The 13,450-nt window shown below is 34.7% G+C and overlaps 1 protein-coding gene and 1 pseudogene across 2 annotated transcripts in view; both read right to left on the bottom strand.

Moving 5' to 3' along the window:
• CTNNA3 (catenin alpha 3) overlaps nt 1-13,450 on the bottom strand; it is a 1,528,699-nt gene that overhangs the window by 416,933 nt on the left and 1,098,316 nt on the right. The window lies entirely within an intron of this gene.
• On the bottom strand, nt 5,481-5,843 carry LOC112413537 (40S ribosomal protein S21 pseudogene; annotated as a pseudogene). The gene has a single exon (XR_003005992.1). The product of XR_003005992.1 is annotated as a 40S ribosomal protein S21 pseudogene (transcript).

Raw genomic sequence — 13,450 nt, 5'->3', positions numbered from 1 at the left:
GAAGGAGGGAGGGAGGAAGGGAGGGAGGGAGGGAAGGAGAGAAAGAAAGAAAGAAAGAAAAGAAAAATGAAGAAAAAGCAAAAAAGAAATTAGCTATGCTAACAGTGGCTTGGGAAAGCTTCAATCCCTTCACAATCTCATCAACCACAACTACCCCTGGTGGTGGTTTCTATAACCTCCTGTTGAGCCATAATCCTCTCCTATATAGAAATTCTAGAGCTACCAGGCTTTTAATGAATATAATCATTTTTAAGAATGATAATCCTACTTGGTCATGATGTGTTTCTTTACATGTGCGGCCATTTTAGATTAAACTTTTAAGTCCTTTTAAGGACTTCATATTGCATATATGTTTATATATAAAATTGGCCTGTAATTTTTGTTCTATTTCTGACTGCTGTGGATGTTAAAATTACACTGATAGACTTAATCATGTGACTTTGCGTCTTTCTTTAGTCTTGAAATAATTTGTAAAAGACTAATCTCCTTGAATGTCTGGTAGAATCTGCTTGGAAAAAACATCTAGGACTGGTATGTTTTGCTGGGGGCAAAGGTGGAGGATTTAATTTATTTGCAAGTTTACTCAGGTTTTCTGTTTTACTTAAGTCTATTTTTACTATAATTACTGAATTTTCATTCATGAAAATTGCTCATTTCATCTAAATTTCCAAGTGTATTGAAGTTGCATTCCTTAAATGCAAAATTCCTTAACATGTTTCATATTATTTTCAAATGATATTTTTGCTCTACTCTATTTATAGTTTTATTTCCCTTCACAGTTAGTGTTTGTAATCTTTAAAAGAAAAAATTGTATTCTGTCCTGCAAGAGCTTTATTTCATTGACAAAACTTGTAAAGAACCAGCTTTAAAATCTCTATATGTTTTATTTTCTATGATTTTCTTGTCTACTCTCTATTTTTTTCTACTTTTTCCAGCTTAACTCTGTTGTTCATTAGCTAGTTTCTAGACATGAATGCTTAAGTAACTTTTTTTCCCATTAAAAAAATAAGTTTAACACGATAACTTGCAGTTATTACAGACTTAGATGCATTTTATAAGTTATAAAATGGATTCTTATTGTCTTTCAGGTATTTCTTATTTTACATTATGAGTTCCTCTTTAACCTGTTATTTAAGAATAATTTCTTTGTTTTCAAACATGTTTTTCTGCATATTTTTAGTGCTAATTTAATCATATTATGGTGAAATAACAGTTTGTACTGGACTCATTCTCTGGAACTAGACAGACTTTTTTCCTTTGTTATATAATATGTGGTCAATTTTTATAACACTCCATGTGTATTTGAAAAAAATATATTTTTTCTTTGCTATAGAGTATTAATCAAGCCTTTGAGATGACTTGTTCAAATCACATATATCCATTTTAAAATTTTTGCTGTTTGAGATTTCAGTTTCTGATAGCTGATGAATTTGACCTATTCAGATTTGGGAAGCTACTTCCCTGAGGAACTTATGCTTAAACTGAAATCTAAATGATAAGCAGAAATTATTCTGGAGAAAAGGGAAGGAAAGGCCATTCATGTAAATTTAACTAGGTAAATTAATGAAGTTATAGCCTCAATTCATTTTAAACTACTCTTACAAATAAGCACTATTTCATAAACAGTAGTTCTAAATACCACTTGGCGATTCAAAGATTAAATAATTAAGAATTCTTTCTACTCAAGTTATTTGTGTGAACTACATAATGCAATCATTTGTAAAGGATTGATTACTTTTAGAAAGGCTGATATTGAATTTAATTTTTAATGTACTCTCTTGCAGAAATACCTACTGTATATTTTAGAAAAGTTCTGCCATTTTTCCAGTATATAAAGACACTTTGTACAAAGTTTTGATACACATGTAGTTAAACAAATTTTAAAATCCTAGAAAATATTTCCTTTAAATGGTTAATAAAATGAGAGATGAAAGAAATAAATGAAAGGAAATTAAAGGTGCTGGGGTTGCATGCACCAGCACGAAGTGGTTGTAGCCACAAGTTATGGGACAATTGGGTGAAAATTGCACTGTAGAGCTTTGGGGCTTTTTTTTTTAGTGCTGATTGGAAATCTGCAGTGTATAGAAATGTGAAGCAATAAAGAAGCAAGAGGGGAGGGGAAAGAGGGAACCGACACAATGGAGATCCCAGGCACTGCACTGGGCCCTTTTCTACATGCAGTATAATGTGGTGAAAAGCATATGAGCCATGTTGTCATTTTGTTTTTCAATTGCTTGATTTGGACATTTCAACAACTGAAATTAAAACTGAGTTTTTATAGTTAAAGTTTTAGCTTAATAAATAATCTTAAGTAAAAAATTATAAATGAATGCCTTTAGAAAGCTTTTTCAATTCCAGGAAATTCCAGGAGCTGTGCTTTTTTGGCTCCTATAAATTATAACATTTAGCAAAAGGCAGTAACTACTGCATTACCAAAGGGCATTCATCCAGCAAATCTAGATTCCAGACAACACCATCATTTTAGGGAAATAATTTAATGACTCAGAGTCTAGCAATATATCTTTTAAAATAATAACGTGCTACAGAGTGTTAACCTGCTATTTTTGTGGCAAGAATACATGCATTTCTTTTTGATTGTTTTCTACATGAAAATGGAAATAACTGAGTTGGCAAATGACACTAAAATACTAAAAGTGCCTAACTTTATAATGGGCTTCATTTGTGAAAGGAAGATAGCATTGGCTTTGATTATCAGATTTCCTACTGGGAAATAAATTATCTTTTTCTCCATCTTGGGTTGTAGTCTAAGTTTAAACTCATATTTTAGATGTAATTGCTATATTAAATAATTTTCTATAAAACTCATCCCAACAATCAAAAAGCGAAACCTTCAACCACTCTGAGTTCCATTCCACAGCTCAGAAAATAAAGCAGTTAACAGCCCAACCTACCTCCAAATAATTGTATACAAGATGTCAGCCAAATATCTTAAAAGGATAAGCTCTTTTTAGAAACTCATGCAATTTTAATTTATTTTCTCATTTTGTTTTTTTGCAGTGATAGTGCACATGGTAGAAGGTTTTGGTATTCTTTTCCAAGAGTTTAAAAAATCTACTTTGTTTGAAGTGCTAATATAAATACAGTTTGAATAAATAACCTGTAAGGTGAAAGTGAATCTAATGTATATAAAGAACAGTTTGTTGTCCATTGTTTCTTGTACAACACAGTAAGGCTTTAGACCTCACTTTATTCTATTAATGTTAAAGGACCACCATTCAGCGAAACACTAAGAGTTTTACATTTCAGGTTTAGTAGAAATAAAGTGGTATTCATTTTATAGTGAATGAGTAGACAGGGATGATATCAGGGAACATCATAGAATACAGTAAGTGACTGCACTTTACAACACCGAGAAAACATTTCTTAGAATATTTACACTTAAAAGAAAAATCTTGTTCTGCTGCACCACCTCTCAAAGAAGAAATAGCAACAGAAGAAAAATGTACTGGGTTTAAGATTCTGCTATAGTAGTATTTAAAATGCTGCCTCATTTTCTCACAAGCTAGAGAAGTTACTTTGCTCAAAATTAATTATTCCTTTTTTTCAAGTTGCTTATGAACTAGATTTGTAAAGATTCCTAATTAACCTAATCATTCCAACCACAGTTCCCTGTCCAAGTCACAAGCTTAGCTTTTTTGAAGATAAAGTAAGACTAGGAAGATTTTTCTAATTTTAGCATTCACCAACCTTGAGACTATGGGCTGATCACTTGGTCTCTCTGTGTTTGTTTCCTCCAATATAAATAGGACTTTGCAATACTACACACTACATAGAGCTTTGAGGGGATTAAATAACCATGCACACACACACATATACATACTTACATTTAGTACATTGCCTTGTATGTGACAGTACTTAAGCAAATCTAATTAATAATTGGTTGTAGTAATGATAATAGTCCTAGTTGCAATAGCATGGATTAAGATGGTATATGTATAATCACATGAGTAGCTACAGACAATATTTAGTGAGCAGTCACTATGTGTCAACAGACACTTTTTTATGCTTGACTTGTATCACCTTATTTAACCAGCAAAACAGTACAATGAGATAAATAAAATGCTCACCTCCATTTTATGGATGAGGAAAACACTAGGGCACAGAAATTAGAGAAATGAATGCAACACAGAAGAGAGAGAGGCATATGTGTTTTAGAAGGTAATAAAATAAAAAAGTTAGAAGAGAAAAAATATTTTCTAGATGCCTAAGAAAACATATAAAAATTATCTAGATTCAGAGACAATTTATTAATTAAATGTTAAATGTAAGAACAATTAAGAACAATACAGTTGTAAAAATTTTCCTTAAAACTTTAAGAAAATACTGATTTATTGAACTCCTGGATTTGTAATTCCTTTTTTATAAAATATCACTGGAAAATTAAATTATAAAAAATTTGGCTGACAGCTCTCCTGAAAAGTTTCAACCCTTTTATCATAACACAAAGCAAATGCTAACTCCTGTTATCTCTTTTTTTGTTTACTTAACTTCTTTATTGGGTTATAATTGCTTTACAATGGTGTGTTAGTTTCTGCTTTATAACAAAGTGAATCAGTTATACATAAACATATGTTCCCATATCTCCTCCCTCTTGCGTCTCCCTCCCACCCTCCCTATCCCACCCCTCCAGGCGGTCACAACGCACTGAGCTGATCTCCCTGTGCTATGCGGCTGCTTCCCACTAGCTATCTACCTTATGTTTGGTAGTGTATATATGTCCATGCCTCTCTCTTGCTTTGTCAGCATCCTGCCAAGGTCAAACCTGCCACGCTTTCCAACGTATTATCTGTAACCGTATTTCATAGTAGTTCAAAATTTCTACCTGAAAGATTTGGGAATCATTCTGATCCCAAATTTGAATAGTTCCTGATTTATAAAGGTCTAAAAAATAAAATCACGTACTCTTTCATTTATAAAATTTCTCCTGTACTTTTATATTTTTAATTACAAAAAGTCAAACAATATAGATATATCATGTAAAATGTTAAATCTCTTTTAATTATTTCCATTCCATCCCATGGATAGCTATACTTAACAGTTTATCTATATCCTTCCAGTTCTTTCTCTGTAGTATTCTCTTAAAAATAAAACACACCGGGCTTCCCTGGTGGCGCAGTGGTTGGGAGTCCGCCTGCCGATGCAGGGGACGCGGGTTCGTGCCCCGGTCCGGGAGGATCCCGCATGCCGCGGAGCGGCTGGGCCCGTGGGCCATGGCCGCTGAGCCTGCGCGTCCGGAGCCTGTGCTTCGCAACGGGAGAGGCCACAGCAGTGAGGGGTCCGTGTACCGCAAAGATAAAAAAAAAAATAAAATAAAAAATAAAAAAATAAAAATAAAAATAAAAAATAAAACACACCAAAAAATTTGTACACTATATATTTATTTGTGACAAGCTTTGTTTTTACTTGTCAATTACATATATGAGACATCAGTACCAACAGATCAACTTCACACTTTTTTCTTTTTTTTTTAGGTTTTCACTCTTTATTTATAACACACGTTCCACATCCAGGATCCTCTCCAGTCAGAAGTTCTTTGAGACAATGCCGTCAGCCTTGGCCAGTTGGAGAATGGAGTCATCTGACTCACCCATCCTGAGAATGGCCCCGCAGATGGCATAGGTTTTAAACTGGCCGTTGAACCTGCCTGTCACCTTGTCAACCTTGGCCACGTTCATCTGGATGGACGCGTGGTCCTTGGCGCCTATGATGCGGTTGCTGGCAGAGCATTTCCGTGGCATGTACAGGTCCACGAACTCGCCGGCATCGTTCTGCATGTTGAGGGAGCGTGTGGTGGCACCACAATGAGCGCAAGCGCAGAAAGAACTTCACACTTTTTTAATGGCCATAAGAACCCATGATGTATCTGAATCATAATTATTTATATCCTTTTCTATAGAAATTTTATCTCTATTTGTTGTTATTACAGAGTAATTAATATCTTTATAACCTTGTTCGTATGTGAAAATATTTTTGTAGAATAGATTCTTAAGACTGGAAAAGCTGGATCAGTACATTCTCAAATTTGTAGAGTCTGCCCTACAGAGAACATTTGCCCTCAGAGAATTTGCCCTCAGAGAAATTGCCCTCAGAGAACATTTTCACCAATCCGCACAAGATAAATAATCCTACCAAAAGTGAGTAAGAATGTGATTTACAAAACCTCAAAAATATTTTGGTATAAATCTAGCAAAACATGTACAGGATCTTTATGCTGAAAGGAACAAAATGCTGATAAAAGATGCCACCTAAACAATTTGAGAAAAATACTATGTTCAGGGGTTGGAAGACTCGACATTGTAAAAACATCAGTTGTTCCCAAATTGATACTTACATTTATTGCAATTCTAATGAAATTCCAAGTAGGATTTTTTAGATATAGACAGCCTGATTTTTAAAAGTATATGAAAATTCAAAAGATCTAGAATAACTAAAGTGATTTTGAAAAAGAAGAATAAAGTTGGAGGAATCATTCTACCTGAATTTAAGATTCACTGTAAAGCTATGGTAATCAAGACAATGTGGTATTGGTGAAGGGACAGACACATAGATCAATGAAACATAATAGAGAGTCTAGAAATACATGGATAAGTGATTTTTCACAAAATGCAAAAGAATCTAATGGAGAAAAAAATAGTCTTTTCAACAAATAATATTGGAAAAACTGGATATAACTATGTAGTAAAAATAATCTACCCTAAGCCTCATATGTTATCAAAAATTTAACTCAAAATGGATCATGATCTAAATATGAAATGTAAACCCATAAAATATTGTTTTAAATATAGGAGAAAACTTTTATGACCTGGTGTTAGATAAAGAGTTCTTATACATGATACCAAAAGCACATTCCATAAAATAAATAATTATTAATTAGATTTCAACAAAATTTAAAACTTTTGTTCTTCAAACACACTGTTGAGAGAACGAGAAGATAAACTTCAGAATTAGAGAAAGTATTTATAAATTATATATCTGATAATGATCTTGTATCCAGAATATATAAAGAATTCTCAAAACTCAATAATAAGAAAACAAACAACTCAATTTAAATGTTCCTGAAAACACCAAGTTCTGGTGGGAACGTGGAAAAACTGGAACTCTCACATATTGTGCTGGTGGGTAGTTTCTTCTTTACCATATGCCTCAACAATACTATTCCTGGGAATTCAGATAAATAAATATTTATGTTCACACAAAAATCTGTAATGAATATGTAGGTAAGCTCTATTCATAATTTCTAAAAAATTGTAAATAATTCAAAATCCTGGCAAAGGACTGATTTGTCTTTAAAGAAACAAGAAATTCCTGTTAGATCCAGACAATTTATAACTTAAAAGAAAGCAAAAGAAAGATGAGCAAAAGTGCCAGCTCCCCATGTCCCTGGTCCCCAAGGATGACACTGAAACAAAAGGGGTCAAATAATATGACGATGTGACATGAGTGTCAGTGTAACCTGTTACTCACTGAGAAGCCAATTTCAATTTAAAGGTAAGCTGTTTTATAGTCTGTAGTTGTACACTAATGGCAGCAAGGCAAAAATTCTCACATCTATTCAAAACACTGGAGGTGATAAGGAACTGCCTTATGACACCTTCCTGGGAAGATAGGTAAGCAGGTGGAAAATGGTCTTGTTCACAAGCTCTGGCATGCTCTCATGTTCCAGGAATATCGCAGGGAATTCTGCCAAGACTTAGATCTGCTGTAGTTAAGCCTTTCCCACATGGCCTATGTGGAGACATGCAAGGCAGATGCTTACTGTATGCCTCAGAAATCCCACTCCTGGGTATTAACCTTAGAGAGTGAAAACTTACGTTTACTCAAAAACCTGTACATGAATATTTATAGCAATCCTAGTCATAATCATACAAACTGGAAATATTCCAAACATCCTTCAACAGATGGATGAACAAATGTGATACAGCCGTTCAATGGCATACTACTCAGCTGTAAAAGAATGACTGATATGATCAACAACTTGGATGAAAGCACTGTGTTATGGATTCTAGAGTTGTGTTTTGTGTTTTATATGGTAGAATTCCTTTACTCTTTAAACATATTATCCTTATAATTTCATCAAAACATTTGTTTTTTTTCTTTCACATGTATTATGAACTGAACTGTGTCCCCTCAAAATTCATATGCTGAAGCCCTAACTGCCAACACGACTGTATTTGGAAACAGGACCTTAAAGGAGATGGTTAAGGTTAAACAAAATCATAAGGGCAGGGTCCTAATCCAATAGGACTGGTGTTCTTATAAGAAGATGAAGAGACGCCAAAGCTCTCCTTTTCAGCTCACACACAGAGAAAAGACCATGTGAGGACATGGCGGGAAGGTAGTCATTTACAAGCCAGAGAGAGAGGTCTCACCAGAAACCAACCCTGTCAGCATCTTGATCTTGGACTTCTAGGCTCCAGCACTGTAAGCAAATAAATGTCTGTTGTTTAGGCCACTCAGTCTGTGGTATTTTGTTATGATAGCCCTAGCAAGCTAATGTTATGGAAATTACTCTTTTGTTATGATGCGAATAATGGACTTAACATTTGTTTTTGCCAACATAAACAATGAAATGTCAAAACAAAATGTATTAAATGTTTTCCCAAACTGTCCAAAATGCCACTTTTCTTAGATTAAATTCCTGTTTCATATGGATCTGATCTTGGTTTCTCTATTGTTTTCCATAGATCTATTTGCATATTCCTGTGCCTATACTATACTGTTTTAATTATAGTAGCTTTTATGCATCGTTTAATATCTGGTACAATAAGCCTTCACTTACGTTCTCTTGTCAGTTTTCTTAAATAATTTAACTCAATACTGCCCTCAGTTCCATTTGTCTATACAAATACTATTCAAAGTGCCAGTTCACAAGGAGATAATAATCTTGCAGCAGAATGTAAATTAAATATAATACTTTGTGTACTGTTTATCTGACAGTTTTCATAGTAAGGCCTTTTCCATAAACAAACCAGTGCACTGATTCTGACACATTCTAATAATGAATTGGAGAAAAAACCATCTACTCATATAAGTTGCAGATTTGTGGCCCACACTATAGTAACATCGGCTTAGACTTCCTCAACCATGAATAAGCTAAAACCAGGGAACCATGTTTGACCTAGAGGTTTTTAATCAGCCTGCAATAGGGCACAAGCCCCTTATTCTTACGTTTCCTCATCAGTGTTTCTGTTGACTTTCCCACTCTTCCCAGTCTGGGGTCCAGAGAAGCAGAACTAGGACCTTCTCAAGGGTTTAGGCAGCATATAATCCCAGGTAAAATTTCTCATATCATTTCTCACTTACCAAATGGTTGAACTTTTATCTTCTTCACAACTGCTGAGTAAATTGCTCTGACATCAAATTCTGTATTCTTTCCTGCTCTATTATTTATAGTATAAATTCTGGTTCTTTGGAACTCACAAATCCCTTTTTCTCTCAAGAAATTTCACTTCTTATAATAAAGCCTTGGTGCCTAGACTACTGTTTTGGTCTGTTGTTTTAAAACATTTTTCTTTGTGTGTTTTAAATTCCTTAAGCTATCCTCAGCCCTTCAGGAAAAAAAAAAAGTGTTAAATGTTAGAGCTTGGTGTGGGTTGAAGTGATAAAGAGGGAAAAGTAGTAGCATGGAGAAACAGTTACAATCTGGCAAAAACTGACCAACAGAGGAGCCTGGAGTTGGAGTAGAGAGTGAGAGAATACAAGCACAAGTCAGACATGCTTGTGGGACATGAGTATTTCCCAGGGATCTGAAAAATTTGTGGAGCGAATCTCATAAAAAGACTGGAGATTGTACACTCATGGAACAGGAGTCATAGGCAGACAGATCATTCTAGATGAGTCTTAAAAAGAAGGGTGACCCCCACAGTTGAAGAAGTTATAGATATTCAGATTCCATATATATAGTAGACACTTATATGTAGCATATATTTTAACAACAGTCCATTTATTATGGCTATTACACACATATAATTGAAATAAAATTTAAAAAGAATAGGGAATATGTTGCTGAGTGATTAGGTCATACATTTTCTATAAAAACTGATTTTCTATGAAAATGATTTTCTGTGAAATTAATGAGTAGAGGAATAAAACAGTACAGGATGTGACCCTGGCTTTTGGATGGTGGTCCATCTATAGACCCTCTAGCAGACAGGATTGATGTCGCAGTATTTCACCTACATAGTTTCTGTTTCTACTTGCATCTTATCTCTTACAACAAGTTGTAATATTGCAAAAGTACTATAATCGTTTCCTCATCTCAAAGAGTGCTCTTTTTTCATTCATTTACTGAGGTAATATTCTTGTATGTCTCCAATTATTACTTGCAGAAAAAAAAGTTTTATTTAAATTCCCTCCACATGGATAACCTCTCTACTCCTCAAAAAGAATGTACATTTAAAAGAGAAAGAATGCAATAAACTGGTTTCACATGCCATTTATTTATTGATAAGAAAGTCTCCAAATAAAGTCGGAGGGGGGTATGATTTGATACCATGTATAACAACTTTCTATAAAGTTCCATTTGCTTTTACTTTGTAACAGAATGATTTGAAATCTGAACTTTACCTATGAATAAAACTTTATATATGAACTTCATATATTACCTTCTTTTTTATTCTTGGTAGATAAAACTGCCTGTTATTTTCCCTCTCATATGTAATATCAATATAATTATAATCTCATTAGCATTTGTATACATGCTTCTTCCTATTCTATTTATTACTACCATCCTTCCCTCTGTTTCTTTCCTATTTTGTCCCAGGCCCATAATACCAGGTCAGCATTTACCTGACAGTGACACTAAAAATAATGAAAGCCAAGATTTATAGAAGGCTTATAAAATGCCAGTCCTTATGTTAAGCATCTTATAATCGTACGTAAATTATTTCATTTCATTCTCACAACAATCCTATAATACAGGTAATAACAGTTTCCCTTGTTGATGAGGAAACTAAAGCTGAATGATTGAGTAATTTCACTGAAGTCCTAAGTAGCTGGAAGTGGAAGAACCAGGATATGAACTAAGATCTGAGTGCAGAGTTAGTATCATTAGAAATTAAAATAATCCTTTGTACTTAAAACAGTATTCATCTCCTACAAAATTTTTTTATTTTCCAAAATTTTCTTTAAGGATGATTTTCTAAAGTTAAAGGTCAAACTAAAAGAATGCATTTGCATTCTTAGAGGATGAATGAACACAAAGCAGCTCCTTCCACTAAATTGCTATTTTCTATCATTAAATTATTATTTCTTATTGCAGTTCTCCTAGCCTCCGTGTTCACATGTTTTCTCTTCTGCATTTCTATTACTTCTAAATGATCTAGCTGAAATTCTTCTTTCAACTTGAAAACTTTCCAAATAACAGACTTCAGGCTAAGATGTGAGTAGAAGAACATGCAGAAAAAGTGACTCCCCAAACTCCATAAAAAATGACCAGGAAAGCATTAGCAATATATGAAAAGTCATTCCCAAGACCAGAATAAGCTATGAAAGTTATGAGACTCATGTATACTCTATAATCTGAAAGGAAATTAAATAATCCCCTATATGACAAGAAGGAACTCAGGAGCTACTCCCTCCCTTGCTCCAGCCCGGAAAAAATAGGTTTAATTCAGGCTATGGAAGAAAAGTTGGAACTGGGCAAGGTATTTTGGAGAAGCAAAGAAACTACATGGTCGGAGTAGAGGAGCGGCCCCTTCCCTATTTTTTACAAATCAGCATAAGGAAGGAACACGTTTCATAGATAGGAGGTAAGGAGTGTAGATGTTTAATTGGGGGCACAGGATCCTTCCGGTTCCATGTGCAATTATATACTTAGTATTATTATTATTATTATTATTTTTTTTTTTTTGCGGTACGGGGGCCTCTCACTGTTGTGGCCTCTACCGTTGCGGAGCACAGGCTCCGGACGTGCAGGCTCAGCAGCCATGGCTCACGAGCCTAGCCGCTCCGCGGCATGTGGCATCTTCCCGGACCGGGGCACGAACCCACGTCCCATGCATCCGCAGGTGGACTCTCAACCACTGCGCCACCAGGGAACCCCTATACTTAGTATTTGATGGAAAATGGTTCAGTATTTTCTATCAAAAAATCTTATTAATATCTTTATTTTAGAGTCTCTGAAAAATTATGAGGAAGGGAAAGTATGTTATCGGGCAAAATTTCATGAAATTAAATCTGTGGAGAATTTTGACTTTCGTTTCAGGCCTCCAGTGAATATGCATTATTTTGAAATAGAAAAAATTCAACTAAAATATTTACAGGAAGTGCATGATAGTAGGTCTAAATTTCCCCTCTAAATGTCATCTCCTATTCAGCAGGGCTTAATCCAATTCATTCTTCCCCACAATGTTCTCACTCACACTTGCTTCTCTGTGAGCATTATTCCCCTGACATGACTGCTATTTCTTCCTCAAGGAGCAAGTATAGCACATGAAGATGAAAAGTCAAAATCTTTCTCTTAAACGTAGGAAAATAAGATTATTAAACTGGATTTAACAATGACAAGAAATCTGCCTTTTATAGGCTAATTGGAATGGAGAATTATTCTGAAGGTAGCCAGCTATATTAAAAAACAAAAACACACAAAAAGCAGTTTCAACCAGAAAACTGGAACATGCTTTTAAACAGTGTCCCTATTCAACTAAATTCCAAATATGGGCTTGCAATGGAGAAACGCTGATTTTCTTCCTTGGTTCTATATGGTATCTGGTATTAAGAATGAATGACATAGGGTGCAGAAAGGACAAACGGTAGCAGAATTTCAGAAGTGGGAAAGACTACCTAATGATTACAATAGATTTCAGAGCTACAGCTATGCTACAAATAAATAGCCTGTCAGGAGTTAACAAAATGTCCCAAGAGATGTAATATAAAAGTCAGCCACATGCAGAACACATTCAATATAAGACAGTTGTCTTCTTTTAAAGTTTAGGGCAATAGTGATTGATCACCAAATCAATAGGCTGATGTGCAACGGAAGCTCCCTCCTGGGAAGCACTGTGTGCTCTTAGAAGATGAAAACATCTTTTGGGACTTGTACATGGTGGTAAAATTTTCAAATATTTAAATAAGGTAAGTAAGTGTTCAGACTTTGGATCACCTTCAACGTGACAAAATACATCTGATATTACCCAACATCCTGATCTTTGCCATATAAAAATCCTCTATCAGGTTAGATAGTCCTATTACGGTAGCTTTGCAGTGAGAATTTGGTTAAGACCTGCATTAAAGAAAGTTCTTTGATCTTACTGCACATGAGAGCAAATTGTTTATTTCCTTGCCTCTGAGATGCCAAGGCAAGTAGTTTTCACAAAGACAAATCTAATGAGACTGTTCTACTCGTTGAGAACTGGGCTCAGGAAGCATGTCCTGTCTATTCTGAATTGACCTGCTTCATAACCTTGGTGATCTGGGGTCTGCTTATTCG

Source organism: Neophocaena asiaeorientalis, unplaced genomic scaffold (assembly GCF_003031525.2).
Source record: "Neophocaena asiaeorientalis asiaeorientalis breed wild unplaced genomic scaffold, Neophocaena_asiaeorientalis_V1.1 scaffold31, whole genome shotgun sequence".
In the NCBI taxonomy this organism is placed as follows: Eukaryota; Metazoa; Chordata; class Mammalia; order Artiodactyla; family Phocoenidae; genus Neophocaena; species Neophocaena asiaeorientalis.
The sequence above is the reverse complement of the archived record's forward strand: the minus strand, read 5'-3'. Positions and strand labels throughout refer to the sequence as shown.